Source organism: Delphinapterus leucas, chromosome 8, assembly GCF_059928025.1.
Source record: "Delphinapterus leucas isolate spDelLeu-1000000601 "Yukka" chromosome 8, BTC_Dleu_Yukka2, whole genome shotgun sequence".
NCBI lineage: Eukaryota > Metazoa > Chordata > Mammalia > Artiodactyla > Monodontidae > Delphinapterus > Delphinapterus leucas.
The window spans coordinates 66,529,210-66,548,583 of record NC_143136.1 but is presented as its reverse complement, the minus strand read 5'-3'; positions in this window follow the sequence as shown (position 1 = coordinate 66,548,583).

Here is a 19,374-nt window from a genome sequence, read left to right as displayed (position 1 = left end):
CATAGATCCCTAGAGGATTGGCCTTTCTACTAGACTGTGCGGCTCTCTGATGGGTCTGTTATATCACTGACTACTAAGTAGAGGGACCCAAATCATCAAGTGAAAGACAGGGCTGTATCTTTTGTGCCAGCTCCTCTTAGAAACAGAATGAGCCCATCTTTCGGCATCTCATCTCTGTTGCCTTTTTCTTCAGTTGGTTTCTATTGAAAGTGTGCATATCTCCTGGCTGTAATACAATGCCAGTGATGAGTTTATGAATAAATTCAATGAGCATAAAGAAGTAGTGGACAGAGAAGTCGATTTGAGTGTGAATGAACCATTTCTCTTCCTCCTGCTGTAAGCGACGGGGCAGACTGTTGAGATTTCGCTTGTGTGTCCCTGACATTGATGAAAATATCTTACAGCAAACATGTTGTTTTACATTTACATGAATGAAATTGGTTTGTCATGGTGACATAATGCTACTTGTGATAATGTGAAAATGTTACGATGAAAAGTAGGTGAGATGCAGTCTGCGGTGTGCATCTTCACTGGCAGCTAACGAATAGAAGGTTATTTCATTTACTTTAGAAGTAAAACCTTTGTATATTCCACTTTTGCCAGAAGGGTGAATGGTCATCCTGGATTCACTGAAAAAAAAAAAAAAAATAATGATATCCTTCCATCCCTTGAACTCCAGGACCCTACATTACTTTTACTTGTTCAATAATTCAAGACTTCAGAAACCCACTTAACTTGCATTTCAGTGAGACTCAGTCACAGCTTCTGACTGAATGCAGTAATTCTATTCCATTTTACTGGCTAGGTAAAGAATTGGCTTTTTTTTTTTTTTTTAAGAATTGGCTTTTATGTTTGCTTGTTTGTTTTAAGCCCTGAAAAACTTAAATTTGGCTTTAAATGTAAAAGCACGATTAGACCGAGTTTCAAGTAAAATTTTATATATTGATATCGTAGTGAATCTAGAAAAACAACACATTGCTTGTGGTTTTAACTCTCAGTTAGGTACTATAAAAAACTAATTATAAAGATAGTTCTGGTGGTGTTAATGGTACTATTTCTTACATTATTCAAGGGATAAGGCCCTATTAGCATGAGACCCAAAATACTTTATAGAAAATCTTCCATTTTTCCACAGCTCTTATTTACTCAGGATGTCTATAGATGGAACTGATCTTGTAGCTGAATTTCATAAAGAGTACAAGAAGTAGAGCTGCTATTAAATATTAAAGACACCACCTTTACATTAGTGATCAGAATATTTTCACCTGACAATGTAATTTGTTTACAAATATTTCTTAGAGTATTTGCATTTTATAAACTTCTTGATAAGAATCATTCATATCTTTATTTTGGGGTCATCTAGAAGTGGTCATGGGCAATAAGGAGATGATTACCCAGTTGCAAAATAGTGTGACTTGAAAAATGGATCCAAATGAATTTAGGTGATTAAAATTCTGCTCAGCATTTTCAAAGTCCCATAATCTTTTGGCTTTGGTTTGAATACCAGAGGCTGACTGGCATTATACTTGTTGTTTATGATGGTGATGATAAAATCATAGTGCCTGAAGCAACTGTCCTTGTGTTTCTCAAAAGATTTTAAAATTCATCATGCAAATCAGGCAATCTGATGCTTTCTGACAGCTCGAGGGAAGTATAGTTGTGTGCATGTGAATGCAAAAAAGAATTAAACCTGGTTCTGCTAAAAAAAAAAAAAAAAGCCAGTTGGTGCTATTTCTGAATTGGCTGCAATATTTAACCATTTCACTCTGGAAAATACTTGTTTGTACTCTGAAAATATTACTTCTTTTTTTGTCTAAAGAATTTGGGAATAAACCGGGAATGTTTTAGGGCCACAGAATTATTGTACCATATGTTTTATACGTTCGGCTACAGTGATCAGGCATGAACTAGAATAGTTAAGTGTCTGAAATTTACCGAATTCCATTGAGAATTAGATTAAGGTTAAAAGTACTGTTTTTAAATGTAATGAAGAAAGAGCAGTCATAATAAATATAACAAAACATAAATATTTGATTTTCAACCAAAGGTCAGCATATAGAAACTAGAAAGGCATTTTCTTTGAATGGTGTTTAATTTTCAGGTAGGAAAGTATATATGTATATGTATAGCTGATTCACTTTTTTATAAAGCAGAAACTAACACACCATTGTAAAGCAATTATACTCCAATAAGGATGTTTAAAAAAAAAAAAAGAGAAAAAAATAAATAAAATTGAAATGGACACTCAATTTTTTGCATTTGGCTTTATCTAATCTCACAAATATTATACCAGTGGAGCAGTAATGAAGACTGATTTATGTAACTTACAATTCTAGAAATTTGAATGAAATGTTATGAAACTCGCTTTATATAATGAACTATTAAATCACTTTAAGATCCTTAATGGATATCTGCAGTGGTCTTAGCATGGCAAAAAACAAAAACAAAAATAAAAACCTCAAACCAAATTCTAATAAAACAATTTCCAAAGTACTGTGAAAGCTGGTGAAGGTTGCTGCACCAAGTGCTAAAAGCACTAGATATTTCTGGCTGAAATACAATAGTGGGTCCCATTAATTGTGATATTGTGGAGACTGAAATGCACTCAGTGCTATATATTTTTATGCCATGATTGAATGATAATGTTAGTGGGTATAAAAATGTATATATTTTAGTTTTAAATCATATTAATAAAATTACTTTTAAATATTCACAATTAAGAATACTTAATATATTTCATTTTAAACTTTGCTCTGATGCCCACGATTTATACATTTCGAAAAATGTATATATTTTGAATCTTAACAATGCCAGCATTTGGGGTATTTAATTCCATCTTTGAGGAAACTTGTTTGGAAGAAATAAGGACTATTAATTTTAAACATAGTTAATTTTTCTAACTTTTAAGCCTGTTCTATTTTATAATTTCTCCAAAGATGTTGTCCCTTATCTTCTTGCTATGTCAGCTCTGACTTTCTGTTGTTTGCTGTTTCTATGACAACCATCATGTTGGCTTGAAGAGAGTAGTACATATTTCAGATACATATACAATTCTAGACACACACACACACACTTTTAGAATTTTTTATTTACCAAAAAAATTGATGACTAGGCTGACAATTATAGTGGTCATTAATCAGTACTAAAATTAAATGCTATGCTAACATCATGGCTCCGTAAGATATATATCATATATTTGACCTAGATTTTTTAAAAAATATGCATAGGGCTTCCCTGGTGGCGCAGTGGTTGAGAGTCCGCCTGCCGATGCAGGGGACACGGGCTCGTGCCCCGGTCCGGGAAGATCCCACATGCCGCGGAGCGGCTAGGCCCGTGAGCCATGGCCGCTGAGCCTGCGCGTCCGGAGCCTGTGCCCCGCAACGGGAGAGGCCACAACAGTGAGAGGCCCGCGTACCGCAAAAAAATAAAAATAAAAATAAAAATATGCATTAAGCTAGATAAGCTGCAAAAGGAAACTGAGGGAGTAAACTTAACTAAAATTTATGGACACTAATAAAGAAGCGTATATATTTAAAAGTCCCCTCAATATGAGATAAATATTTTGATGAAAAAAAGAATGAATGGAATTCAGGATAAACAACCTAAATAAGCATTGTTATTTTCAATAAAACAGCTCTTACATTTTTAGGATTCGCTAGCTTTGCAGCTAGAATATGGAAACGGTTGAAATTTATAATTACAATATTTTAAGTTCCTTGATGGCAAAGGCTGTGTCTTATATTTCCCCCACATTACTTAATGTTAATAATCATAATAGCAAGCTTTATTAAACAGTTTATCACTTGCCAGGCATTGTGCTAGATGTTTTAAACAAATTATTTTATTTGATTCTTATAACACTAGGTCCTAAATAAATTTGTTTTTGATTGGTATGTTCATGACTTTTTTCTAAAAAGTACATGTCTTAATTGATCAGATGATTTCTGTCATCTTAAACATGACATGAGTGAAGTGAAATAGGCTAACTAATTGTATAGAAATTAATTAAGATTGCTGGATACAATTAGGGTCTCCTTCAACAGGTACAGACCCATAGGAAAAATGTTTTTATATCACATGTTCATGGTTTCCAATGTATGCATATAATATTGTCAGTATAAATGAAATCACTCTCCAAACTTCCTACATAGTTTTAAATTTATTAATAAATCAGAGTTCAATATTCTAAGATTAGAACATTGAAATATTTTGAATCAATATATTTAACATTTATTTATTACTTTAAAAAGCTAAATATTTAAAAAGTTTTAGCTTTAATTTTTGCAGTATTTTTTCTTATGGTGAAAAATTATAAAGAAACTATATGCTATGCAATTGGTTAAATAATCTATGGAAAACCCATATAATAGATTCCCATGTGGCCATTAAAAAGAGCTAAACAAATGTATCTATTGACATAAAAATATATTCACATTAATAAATAATTCACATTAATTGCAAAATTATATTGCAGTTTCATTCCATTTATAAAATCTTACACATGAGGTATGAATGTAATAAGATCCAGAAACGAATTGAGAAACACATATTTTCTATAGAAAACCTTAAGTTTTCTCTGAATAGTGGCATTATGGGTAATTTTAATTATCTGTGTATTTCTCAATATTTCCCAAAATCTATATATTTTCTCAATTTATATGAATATATTTTAGCTTAACAGGATTTATTGTGTCCATTTATTACAATAGCTTTCTAGAATTTTTCACTAATATAATTACTGCTGTTATAATATGTTTATAAATTTTCCCCTGAAGTTGGAAATCATAGTTCAAAGGGTACATTTTAATTGCCCTCCAGAAAATTTTACCAGGTTATGTGCTCACTTCTAGTAATTGAAGTAACTGAGTGCCTTTTCCTCTAACATCTTTCCAACCTTACTAGGCATTCTCTCTCTGTGTCTCTGTGCATACTTATATACGTACATACATACATATACACCTGGCCAATTTGATAGGTAAAAACTGATATTCTCTCTTTTTTTTTTAACATCTTTATTGGATTATAACTGCTTTACAATGGTGTGTTAGTTTCTGCTTTATAACAAAGTGAATCAGCTCTACATATACATATATCCCCATATCTCCTCCCTCTTGTGTCTCCCTCTCATCCTCCCTATCCCACTCCTCTAGGTGGTCACAAAGCACTGAGCAAAACTGATATTCTCTTAATGCTTTAACTTGAATTTCTCTGAATAGTAGGAAGCTAATTATTTATATATTTATTTATTTGCCTTTTTTAGTGTGTATAAATTGTCTATTTTGGTTCTTTTTTTATTATGATTTTCTTTTTCATTGTTTTATATTAAGGATTTTTGATTAACCTATAAGCAATAGTATCATTCCTATTTTGTCATTGGTCTTTTAACTCTGTTTATGTTTGCTATAGAAATATGTCATTGTGGTCAAATGTATCATGGATTTGACTTTTAGGAGATGTTTAGGGAGACCTCAGTTCCCAAGATTAATTGCACACAAATAACCTCCTCTAGAACTTTCATAAATTTCCATTAAAAATTTAGATCATTAGACCAATTGAAAATTATGTTGGCATACTCTATGAAAGAGATAAATTTCCAGTTTTCCTAAAATCATATACTGAATAATATAATATTTTCTATCAATTTGAAGTTCTGTTCTTATCTTGAACCAAATTCTTATTCAGTATTTGTAGTAGGATCAGCGTCTGTAGTTTTCTTTCTATTTCATCATCTAGATGGTTATACCTAAACCAACAACACTGTTATATTATGACTCTGTAGTAAGTTTTATGTCACATAGGAGTTCCTAATTTTCCCTAACCCACTGCTATGAAGAGAAACACAATACACTACCATACTCTTTAAAGACTCTATTAGCTATTCTCACATAATTATTATTTGAATTTTATAAGAATATTGTCGGGCTACCAAAAAAACCACTGCTATGCCATTGGATTTACATTAAATTTATAGGTTAATTTGGGCCATAAGGCAAATTGACACCTTATAATTCCATTCCAGGAATGCCAGATAATCTTTCCATATTTAACTGTCATTTTACCCACAGTAGAGTTTTATGCTTTTCTTCTTGCAGTGAATTTTTCTTGAGTCCCTAAGTTTGTAAAATATTTTTGTACCTGTTATGAATGAGACTTTTCTATATATGTTCTAACAGATTATTTTTTGGTACTAAGAAAGGCATAGGGTTTTTTTCTTTTAATGGAAATGTTTCCAGGTTTTCACCTTTAATTTGACTGTAGGATATCCTTTATCCTATATTAAGGAGGTATCCTTCCATTAAAGGTTTTTAATTAATAATGAACGTAAAGTTACATCAAATTCTTTACTGGAATATATCAAGATAATCCTATTTTTCTTCAAACTTTTAATATGATGAAGTGAAAACTATTTTTTCTAATATAAAACTATTATTGCTTTTGACTCTGTTTTATCATGAAATATTCTTTAATTTCACATGAGAATATAGTCTGGAAATGTGGGTGTATTAAGAGATCCTTAAAAATGTTCAAGGTTATTTTAAAATCCACTTAAAAATATGTTTCATTGAGAGAGAACAAAGTTGAAGGCATCACTCTTCCTTATTTCAAACTGTATTACAAAACTATAGTAATTAAAACAGTGTGGTACTGGCATAAAAACAGACCGTAGATCACTGGAACAGATTAAATACCCCTAAGATAAACTCAGGCATGTTTGACCAACTAATACTTTACAAGGGAGTCAAAAACACTCAACGAAGAAAGGAGAGTCTCTTCAATAAATGGTATTGGAAAAACTGTACATTCATATAAAAATAATGAAACTGGACCTCTATCATACACCATTCACAAGAATTAACTTGAAAAGGATTAAAGACTTAATTGTAAGGCTGAAAACTGCAAAACTCCTAAAGGAAAATATATGGGAAAATCTCCTTGACATTGGTCTTGGCAGTGGGTTTCTGGAAATGACACTAAAAGCACAAGCAACAAAAGGAAAAATCAACAAGTAATACTACATCAAGCTGAAAAGCTCTGCATAGCAAATAAAACAATCAACAAAATGAAAAAGCAATCCATGGAATAGAGGAAGTATTTGCAAATAATATATCTGATAAGGAGTTAATATTCAAAATATATAAGGAATTCATGAAACTCAATAATAAATAAATTATCCATTAAAAAAATGGGCAAAGGAACTGAATAGAATTTTTTCAAAGTAGACGTACAATGACCAACAAGTTCATGAAAAGGTGCTCAACTTCAGTAATCATCAGGGAAATGCAGATCAAAACAGCAATGAGAAATTACCTCACACTTGTTAGAATAACTACTGTCAAAAAGACAAGAGATAACAAATGTTGGCAAGAAAGTGGAGAATAAGGAACCCCTGTGCAGCCACTATGGAAAACAATATGAGGTTCCTCAAAAAATTAATACCATATTCCCACATCTGGGCAAATGCCCAGAGGAAATAAAATCACTATCTCAAAGAGAAATATGCACCCCTTATGTTCATTGCAGCATTATTTACAATAACCAACCTATGTCCATTGATGGATGAATGAATATAAAAGTTGTGGTATATATATACAATGGATATTATTCAGCCATAAAAAGAAGAAAATCCTGCCGTTTGTGACAACATGGATGGAATTTTGGGCATTAATGCTAAGTGAAATAAGTCAGACAGAGAAAGACAAATACTGTATGATCTCACTTATATGTGATATTAAAAAACAAACAAACTCATAGAACAAGAATAGACTGATGGTTTCCAGAGGCTGGAGGGTGGGGGAAACATGGAGACATTGATCAAAGGCTACAAAAATAAATAAACACAATAAGATGTTTCAAAATGCATTTCAAATTCACGCAAACACACACACACACACACACATATGGTAATAAGAAAAAAATGGGCCAAAAAAGCGCTATACTTTTTCCCACTTAACTGGGGAGTAGTAAAAAGATAAAGTATAGATATTGCTTAATGTGAAAGAAGGAAAAGCTAGAAACACTAGTGTTTAGTACAAATAAATAGATATAGTGGTTTGTTGAGTCTCCTTTACCTATTTTGCAAATGGGTTAAAGGATAAATCATTCACTTTATTAAAAAAAAATCTTTCTTCAACATTGAGGTACGATAAAAGGGAACAAAACTGCTCTGTTCAGCATCCCACATATTGTAGCTGCAGATTAACTTTAAACACATTTTTGTTTCTTTGTGGCCAATTTTTGTTTTGATAGCCTCCATCTGGCATTGATCTGCATTCATTTTGTAGTCTGATTACCAGGCATGAAACAAAGAAATCAACTGGTTCCTCTATCTTAAAAGGCTGGGAGAAATTACCTTTTTAGATTTCTTTTTAAAAATTTTTTAGTATTTAAATTCTGTATGTAAGATAAAAGAGGGAGAGAATTCATTCAGTATGACGGTAAAACAGGACCTCTCAACACAACCACATTGACTTAATTTCCCTTACTGGTAATAAATAACTATACCCGTTCTTTAATTGCATTTCTTTTACTGGTAATACTTGGCATATGTCCTAGCACTTCTGTAAAATAGTCAGTTAATGGTCACGATTATGTTGGTCAAGACTTTTTACTCAAGTGAAGAAGCCCTACACAATCTAGCTTAAACAAAAAAGAGCAATCTTAGTTCAAGTAACTGAGCAAGGCAAAAAGGGATCTGGAGGTCAAATACCAACCTCAGCACTTCCTCCGACCCCAATGACTTGGCTCTGTTCTCACTATGGGAGGGCCTCATTTTCTCCCACTGCATATGGGGTATTGGGTTTCCCTTAAGATCTATGGAAGATATGTGCCTACACATAGACATACACATCTTCCTAGCACTATATATATTTTTTTTCGGATGTTAATGCTTTAATTGTTTTTTAAACATCTTTATTGGAGTATAATTGCTTTACATTGCTGTGTTAGTTTCTGCTGTATAACAAAGTGAATCAGCTATATGTATACATATATCCCCATATTCCCACCCTCTTGCGTCTCCCTCCCACCTTCCCTATCCCACCCCTCTGTGGTCACAAAGCACCAAGCTGATCTTCCTGTGCTATGCTGCTGATTCCCACTAGCTAGCTGTTTTACATTTGGTAGTGTATATATGTCAATGCCACTCTCTCACTTCGCCTCAGCTTACCCTTCCCCCTCCCTATGTCCTCAAGTCCATTCTTTTTTTTTTTCCAAGTCCATTCTTTACATCTGCGTCTTTATTCCTTTCCTGCTGCTAGGTTATTCAGAACCTTTTTTTTTTTTTTAGATTCCATATATATGTGTTAGCATACGGTATTTATTTTTCTCTTTCTGACGTACTTCACTCTGTATGACAGTCTCTAGGTCCATCCACCTCATTACAAATAACTCAATTTCGTTTCTTTTTATGGCTGAGTAATATTCCATTGTATATATGGGCCACATGTTCTTTATCCATTCATCTGTCAGAGGACACTTCGGTTGCTTCCATGTCCTGGCTATTGTAAATAGAGCTGCAATGAACATTGTGGTACATGACTCTTTTTGAATTACGGTTATCTCAGGGTATATGCCCAGTAGTGGGATTGCTAGGTGATATTGTAGTTCTATTTTTAGTTGTTTAAGGGACCTCCATACGGTTCTCCATAGTGGCTGTATCAATTTACATTCACACCAACAGTGCAAGAGGGTTCCCTTTTCTCCACACCCTCTCCAGCTTTTATTGTTTGTAGATTTTTTGATGATGGCCATTCTGAACAGTGTGAGGTGATACCTCACTGTAGTTTTGATTTGCATTTCTCTAATGATTAGTGATGTTGAGCATCCTTTCATGTGTTTGTTGACAATCTGTATATTTTCTTTGGAAAAATGTCTATTTATGTCTTCTGCCCATTTTTGGATTGGTTTGCTTGTTTTTTGGCTGTTGAGCTGCATGAGCTGCTTGTAAATTTTGGAGATTAATCCTTTGTCAGTTGCTTCATTTGAAAATATTTTCTCCCATTCTGAGGGTTGTCTTTTCGTCTGGTTTATAGTTTCCTTTGCTGTGCAAAAGCTTTTAAGTTTCATTAGGTTCCATTTGTTTATTTTTGTTTTTATTCCCTTTCTCTAGGAGGTGGGTCAAAAAGGATCTTGCTGTGATTTATGTCAAAGAGTGTTCTTCCTATGTTTTCCTCTAAGAGTTTTATAGTATCTGGCCTTAAAATTAAGTGTCTAATCCATTTTGAGTTTATTTTTGTATATGGTGTTAGGGAGTGTTCTAATTTCATTCTTTGACATGTAGCTGTCCAGTTTTCCCAGCACCACTTATTGAAGACGCTGTCTTTTCTACAGTGTATATTCTTGCCTCCCTTATCAAAAATAAGGTGACCATATGTGTGTGGGTTTATCTCTGGGCTTTCTATCCATTTCTGTTCCATTGATCTATATTTCTGTTTTTGTGCCAGTACCATACTGTCTTGATTACTTTAGCTTTGTAGTATAGTCTGAAGTCAGGGAGCCTGATTCCTCCAGCTCTGTTTTTCTTTCTCAAGATTGCATTGGCTATTCAGGGTCTTTTGTGTTTCCATACAAATTGTGAAATTTTTTGTTCTAGTTTGGGGAAAAATGCCATTGGTAATTTGATAGGAATTGCACTGAATCTGTAGATTGCTTTGGGTAGTATTAGTAATTTTCACAATGTTGATTCTTCCAATCCAGGAACATGGTATACCTCTCCATCTGTTTGTATCATCTTTAATTTCTTTCATCAGTGTCTTATAGTTTTCTGCAAACAGGTCTTTTGTCTCCTTAGGTAGGTTTATTCCTAGGTATTTTATTCTTCTTGTTGCAATGATAAATGGGAGTGTTTCCTTAATTTCTCTTTCAGATTTTTCATCATTAGTGTATAGGAATGCAAGAGATTTCTGTGCATTAATTTCATATCCTACCAGTTTACCAAATTCATTGATTAGCTCTAGTAGTTTTCTGGTAGCATCTTTAGGATTCTCTATGTATAGTATCATGTCATCTGCAAACAGTGACAGTTTTACTTCTTCTTTTCCTATTTAGATCCCTTTTATTTCTTTTTCTTCTCTGAATGCTGTGGCTAAAGCTTCCAAAACTATGTTGAATAATAGTGGTGAGAGTGGGCATCCTTGTCCTGTTCCTGATTTTAGAGGAAATTATTTCAGCTTTTCACCATTGAGAATGATGTTGGCTGTGGGTTTGTCATATATGGCCTTTATTTTGTTAAGTTCCCCCTATGCCTACTTTCTGGAGAGTTTTTATAATAAATGGGTGTTGAATTTTGTCAGAAGCTTTTTCTGCATCTATTGAGATGATCACATGGTTTTTATCCTTCAGTTTGTTAATATGGTATATCACATTGCTTGATTTGCATATATTGAAGAATCCTTGCATTCCTGGGATAACCCCACTTGAACATAGTGTAGGATCATTTTAATGTGCTGTTGGATTCTGTTTGCTAGTATTTTGTTGAGGAATTTTGCATCTATGTTCATCAGTGATATTGGCCTATAGTTTTCTTTTTTTGTGACATCTTTTTCTGGTTTTGTTATCAGGGTGATGGTGGCCTTATAGAATGAGTTTGGGAGCATTTCCTCCCTGTGCTATTTTTTGGAAGAGTTTGAGAAGGATAGGTGTTAGCTCTTCTCTAAATGCTTGATAAAATTTGCCTGTGAAGCCAGCTGGTCCTGGGCTTTTGTTTGCTGGAAGATTTTAAATCACAGTTTTAATTTCAGTGCTTGTGATTGGTCTGTTTATATTTTCTATTTCTTCCTGGTTCAGTCTCAGAAGGTTGTGCTTTTCTAAGAATTTGTCTATTTCTTCCATGTTGTCCATTTTATTGGCGTATAGTTTCTTGTAGCAATAGCTCATGATCCTTTGTATTTCTGCAGTGTCAGTTGTTATTTCTCCTTTTTCGTTTCTGGTTGTGTTGGTTTGAGTCTTCTCCCTTTTTTTTCTTCATGAGCCTGGCTAGTGGTTTATCAATTTTGTTTATCTTCTGAAAGAACCAGTTTTAGTTTTATTGATCTTTGCTATTGTTTCCTTCATTTATTGTTCATTTTTTTCTGATCTTCTGATCTTTATGATTTTTTTCCTTTTGCTAACTTTGGGTTTTTTTGTTCTTGTTTCTCTAATTGCTTTAGGTGTAAGGTTAGGTTTTTTATTTGAGATTTTTCTTGTTTCTCGAGGTAGGAAGGTATTGCTATAAAGTTCCCTCTTTGAACTGCTTTTGCTGCATCCCATAGGTTTTGGGCCATCGTGTTTTCATTGTCATTTGTTTCTAGGTATTTTTTGATTTCCTCTTTGATTTCTTCAGTGATCTTGGTTATTTAGTAGCATATTGTTTAGCCTCCATGTGTTTGTATTTTTTACAGTTTTTTTTCCTGTAATTGATATCTATTCTCAAAGCGTTGTGATCGGAAAAGGTACTTGATATGATTTCAAATTTCTTAAATTTACCAAGGCTTGATTTGTGACCCAAGATATGATTTATCCTTCAGAATGTTCCATGAGCACTTGAGAAGAAAGTGTATTCTGTTGTCTTTGGATGGAATGTCCTATAAATATCAGTTAAGTCCATCTTGTTTAATGTGTCATTTAAAGCTTGTGTTTCCTTATTTATTTTCATTTTGGATGATCAGTCCATTGGTGAAAGTGGGGTGTTAAAGTCCCCTACTATTATTGTGTTACTGTCAATTTCCCCTCTTATGGCTGTTAGCATTTGCCTTATGTATTGAGGTGCTCCTATTTTGGGTGCATAAATATTTACAGTTGTTATATCTTCTTGTTGGATTGATCCCTTGATCATTATGTAGTGTCCTTCTTTGTCTCTTGTTATAGTCTTTATTTTAAAGTCTATTTAGTCTGATATAGGAATTGCTACTCCAGCTTTCTTTTGATTTCCATTTGCATGGAAAATCTTTTTCCATCCCTTCACTTTCAGTCTGTATGTGTCTCTAGGTCTGAAGTGGATCTCTTGTAGACAGCATATATACAGATCTTATTTTTGTATGCATTCAGCCAGTCTGTGTCTTTTGGTTAGAGAATTTAATCCATTTACAATTAAGGTAATTATCGATATGTATATTCCTATTACCATATGTTAATTGTTTTGGGTTTGTTTTTTTATGTCTTTTTCTTCTCTTGTGTTTCCTGACTGGAGAAGTTCCTTTAGCATTTGTTGTAAAGCTGGTTTTGTAGGGCTGAATTCTCTTAAATTTGGTTGTCTGTAAAAGTTTTAATTTCTCTGTCGAATCTGAATGAGATCCTTGCTGGGCAGAGTAATTTTGGTTGTAGGTTTTCCCCTTTCATCACTTTAAACATGTCCTGTCACTCCCTTCTGGCTTGCAGAGTTTCTTCTGAAAGATCAGCTGTTAACCTTATGGGGATTCCCCTGTATGTTATTTGTTGCTTTTCCCTTGCTGCCTTTAATACTTTTTCTTTGTATTTAATTTTTGATAGTTTGATTAATATGTGTCTTGGCCTGTTTCTCCTTGTATTTATCCTGTATGGGACTCTCGGCCCTTTCTAGACTTGATTGACTATTTCATTTACCATGTTAGGGAAATTTTCAATTATAATCTCTTCAAACATTTCTCAGACCCTTTCCTTTTCTCTTTTTCTTCTGGGACCCCAATTGAATGTTGGTGCATTTAATGTTGTCCCTGAGGTCTCTGAGACTGTCCTCAATTCTTTTCATTCTTTTTTCTTTATTCTGCTCTGCAGTAGTTACTTCCACTATTTTATCTTCCAGGTCACTTATCCGTTCTTCTCCTTCAGTTATTCTGCTATTTATTCCTTCTAGAGAATATTTAATTTCATTTGTTGTGTTGTTCATCATTGTTTGTTCGCTCTTTAGTTCTTCTAGGTCCTTGTTAAACGTTTCTTGTAATTTCTCCGTTCTATTTCTAAGATTTTGGATCATCTCCACTCCCATTACTCTGAATTCTTTTTCAGGTAGACTGCCTATTTCCTCTTCATTTATTTGGTCTGGTGGGTTTTTACCTTGCTCCTGCATCTGATGCATATTTCTCTGTCTTCTCATTTTATTTTACTTACTCTGTTTGGGGTCTCCTTTTCACAGGCTGCAGTTTCCTAATTCCCATTGTTTTTGGTGTCTGCCTCCAGTGGGTAAGGTTGGTTCAGTGGGTTGTGTAGGCTTCCTGATGGAGGGTCTGGTGCATGTGTTCTGGTAGGTGGGTCTGCATCTTGTCTTTTGATGGGCAAGGCTGCCTCTGGTGGTGTGTTTTGGGGTGTCTGTTAACTTAGTATGATTTTAGGTAGCCTCTCTGCTAATGGATGGGGTTGTGTTCCTGTCTTGCTACTTGTTTGGCATGGGCATCCAGCACTGGATCTTGCTGGCCGTTGGGTGGATCTGGGTCTTAGCGTTGAGATGGAGATCTCTGGGAGAGCTCTCACCGATTATTATTACGTGGGGCCAGGAGGTCTCTGGTGGGCCAATGTCCTGAACTTGGCTCTCCCACCTCAGAGGCTCAGGCCTGACACCAGGCCAGAGCACCAAGACCCTGTCAGCCGCATGGCTCAGAAGAAAAGGAAGAAAAACAAAATTTTTTTAAATAATAAAATAAAATAATTAAATTAAATTTTTTTTAATTATTAAAATTTTAAAAATTAAAAAGTAATAAAAAAAGAAAAAAGAGAGCAACAAAACCAATTAACAAATCTACCAATGATAATAAGTACTAAAAACTATACTAAGATAAACATAAAAATCAGATACAAGTCAGTCACAGACAGCAAACCCCAAGTCTACAGTTGCTCCCGAAGTCCACTGCCTCAATTTTGGGTTAATTCGTTGTCTCTTCAGGTATTCCACAGATGCAGAGTACATCAAGTTGACTGTGGGGATTTAATCCGCTGCTCCTGAGGCTGCTGGGAGAAATTTCCCTTTCTCTTCTTTCTTTGCACAGCTCCCAGGGTTCAGCTTTGGTTTTGTCCCCACCTCTGCATGTAGGTTGCCCCCAGGCTTCTGTTCCTGCCCAGACAGGACGGGGTTAAAGCAGTGGCTGATTAAGGGGCTCTGGCTCACTCAGGCTGGGGGGAGGGAGGGGTACAGTAGTTATAATTGGAATGTAGGGTGAGCCTGCAGCGGCAGAGGCCAGTGTGACGTTGTAACAGCCTGAGGCGTGCCCTGTGTTCTCCTGGGGAAGTTGTCCCTGGATCACTGGACCCTGGCAGTGGCTGGCTGCACAGGCTCCTGGGGGCAGGGGTGTGGATAGTGACCTGTGCTTGCACATGGATTCTTGGTGGCTGCAGCAGCAGTGTTAGCGGTTCATGCCCATCTCTGGGGTCCGAGCTGATAGACACGGCTCACACCCATCTCTGGAGCTCATTTAGGCGGTGCTCTACCTTCTGTGGGCAGACAGGGAAGGAATCCCCTCTCCTCACGCACCACAAAACAACGGTCTCTTGCCTCTTAGGCAGGTCCAGAGTTTTTTCCGGACTCCCTCCCAGCTAGCTGTGGCACAGTAGCCCTCTTCAGGCTGTGTTCACACAGCCAACCCCAGTTCTCTCCCTGGGATCTGACCTCTGAAGCCCGAGCCTCAGCTCCCAGGCCCCACCCACACCTGCAGGTGAGCAGACAAGCCTCTTAGGCTGGTGAGTGCTGCTTGGCACTGATCCTCTGTGCAGGGATCTCTCCGCTTTGCCCTCTGCACCCCTGTAGCTGCGCTCTCCTCCATGGCTCCCCCCCATCCACCCTCTGTCTCCGCCAGTGAAGGGGCTTCCTAGTGTGTGGAAACTTTTCCTCCTTCACAGCTCCCTCCCAGAGGTGCAGGTCCAGTCCCTATTCTTTTGTCTCTGTTTTTTCTTTTTTCTTTTGCCCTACCCAGATAAGTGGGGATTTTCTTGCCTTTTGGGAAGTCTGAGGTCTTCTGGCCGCATTCAGTAGGTGTTCTGTAACAGTTGTTCCACATGTAGACGTATTTTCTTTTTTTTTTTTTTGCGGTACGCGGGCCTCTCACTTTTGTGGCCTCTCCCGTTGCGGAGCACAGGCTCCGGACGCGCAGGCTCAGCGGCCATGGCTCACGGGCCCAGCCGCTCCGCGGCATGCGGGATTTTCCCGGACCGGGGCACAAACCCGTGTCCCCTGCATCGTCAGGCAGACTCTCAACAACTGCGCCACCAGGGAAGCCCTGTAGATGTATTTTTGATGTATTTGTGGGGAGAAAGGTGATCTCCATGTCTTACTACGTCATCTTGAAGGTCCCCCCTCTAGCACTATATTCTTGAAGACAAGGAGCAGTCTTTTCCAACCCTGGCTCTAACAGCTCAGATGGTGAAATAGCTCATGTCTTCATGAGGATTGTCTTAGTGTGTCAACTATGTGCCCATTTATGTTCAGTCTCTGCCCTTCCTCTGAAAATTGCATTTCCTAACTGCCTTGCCTACTGAGTTCCCTACAAAATGCAAAATCAGAGTTCATAAGCCCATTCAATAGATGAAGAAACTGATGTTATGTAATTTGCCCAAAGTCACAGAAGAAAGATGAAAACATCAAAAGATGTCAACCTCTGTTTTTTTGGTACTCCAGAGCCTAAACACTTTTTATTACATTGTCATGCCACTAATATTTCTCTCGAACTGCATTGAATCTTCATTTCTTTACTCATATCTGTAAAAATCTTCACTCAGTGTTCAGTCATTATTCACTTTATGGTAAAATCACTTTATTATTAAGTCATCTATCATGAAGTCTATCAATAGATAGACTTCTGTAACAAAATTTCCTCATATGATATCTAGACTTTTTGTGGCCTCTCCTGTTGCAGAGCACAGGCTCCAGACGCAGAGGCTCAGCAGCCATGGCTCACGGGCCCAGCCACTCTGCGGCATGTGGGATCTTCCCGGACCGGGGCACGAACCCGTGTCCCCTGCATCGGCAGGCGGACTCTCAACCACTGCGCCACCAGGGAAGCCCTAGACTTTTTCTTTTCTTCATCCACACATACTTGACATTAGCCAGTGAGCTCCTTGGTGTTGCAAGCAGACCAATTTGGGGTCAGATTAAATACATAATTATATATACCCCATTTCTGTCTGCCACTACATGCAATATTCCTGAAATGTGGAGAAAGTATATAAACACATTAAGTAGTAATTAGGTGCTGGGCACTTTCTACAGGGAAATTTTGGTGAGGCTCCTTACATCTTACAGTGGCAGAGAAGAACATATTCTTAAGTAACAAATATGTGTTTTTTTCTCATTTCTTTTAAGAGAATGGAAGTTGTCAGGGCAGCGCCAGCAACCCTTTAAGACATTATTTGGGCATTCCTACCCTGCAGAATAGTGACTATGTGGTTCCCATGCAGGAGAATCAAAACAATTAAAATAGATACTGTAGACTGCTTCATTAACTGAAAGTGGAGGGAACAAGTCTGTAAAGAACTTCCTCTTTTACTTCTGTCAGTGGATATTGCTTTTTCTTTTTTTAAGTTTAATTTCTATTTTCTGCAGCTGAGCATGAAAGTACACTGACTAACACAGTCTGCAATTTAGCTATGTTCCTAGGACCATCTGTAAGAATTTATGCATTTCTTGGGAATCTGATCAATTCTAGCAGCAATTCTGTATTTTCCTTGTGAAATTAAGGAGCCCTGCAATCAATTTTATATTTAAAAGTTGGTTTCTGCTTGAAAAAAAATGTGGACCCAATGTCCAAAAACTATTCTGTGCTTCAAAATTGGTTTCCTTGAATAATTCTCTTTTATGCAGACACACATGCATTTTTATGTGAAGTCATAAATATCATATCACAGAATTTAATGTAAGGAAGATTTGTTCCTTCTCTCCTATTTATTTATTTAGTCATTTATTTATATCATTATAGACTCACAGATATTCATTTTATTCTTTGGGTTATAATCTAATACTGTCATTAATTTTTATTGCTTAAATTAGTCCAACTTTGACCATTGAGAGTTCTTTCAGATCAGTCCTTCTGTCCTTCTCACATGACATAGACTTCTCATGTGCCTATCCTTTTTTCTTTCCCTTTCTTACTTTTCATTACTGTAAGATGATTCAGGTTCATCTTGTATTTACCCTGTCCCAATCCTAGAATTAGCCATTTCTCAAAGAGTTAGGTTTTTAATATGAGTCATTGGGTAAATGGTGATGTCATTTACTAAAATGGGTAAGACTGAAGTAAGAGGAGGAAGCCTGAGATTTGTTATCTTTCTCTCTTTCTTTCTCTCTCTTTCTTTCTTTCTTTCTTTCTCTTCCTTCCTTCCATCTTTCTTTCATTTTTTAATTATTTTTTGACATGTTAAAATTTGAAAAGCCTATTAGCCATTTAAGTGGAGCTGTAGATTAGAGTAGGCAGTATGTATAAAAATCTAAAATTCTGAGAAGAGGTTCAGGCTACATATCTAAATTTGAGAATCACAAATAAATGGTGGTATTTAAAGACATAGGACCAGATCTGCTTTCTTAGGAAAGAGTCAGATAGAAAAGTCTCAGACCTCAATCCATGAGAGGATTTAGAGGTTAGGAAGAATGGAAGAAATCAGGCAGGAAGGTTGAGGAAGGGCAGTAAATGAGGTAGGAGAAAACCCTACTCTGTGCATGGTATGTTGCAAGCCAGGTAAAGAAATAGCTCAAGACTGAACTGAAAATCTGAGTCAAAATCTCTTGAGATATTGAAGATAAGGACTGAAAATTTACCATTGGATTTGGTAATATTCAAATTCACTGATGACCTTGATAAATGCTATTTCAGTGGAACTGTGGACCAGTTCCACAGTCTAATTTTGGGGAGTTCAATATAGAATTACATCTGAGAAATGGAGAATACCTTCTCTTGGGAAGTTGCTACAAAACGGAGTGGAGAAATAAAGTGATAGTGAGATGGGGAAATGATAGAAAGGGAATTTATTTTTAAGTTTGGAGATATTACAACATATTTGCAGACAAAGGGAATAATAGAGTAAAATAGGAGAGAAATGATGATGCAGAAGAAAGAGGGGATCGTTAAAGTAGCAAAGACCTAGAATTGGTGAGAGGAAATTAGAATCCAAAGCTTAAGAGAAGGAGATGACCTTAGGTGGGAGAAAGAACAGTTTCTCCATCATAACAGGATTGAAGGCTGACTCTATGGGTACAAATATCAAGAGTACATGGAATATAGTACGAAGAAGGAAAGAAGTTCCAGGCCCTGGAGTTCTATCAATTTTCTTAGAAGCAATATCATAAACCGAGATGGAAAAGATGGGAAGAAATGTTGGACAGTTGAAAAGAAGTAAAGGTGCCTTTTCATGGTATCATAGAGTTGAATTATGAATTAATAAGGGAAATGTGATATTAGATTGTCAGGCACGACTACTGGGGACCCACTTGCAATAGCCTACATT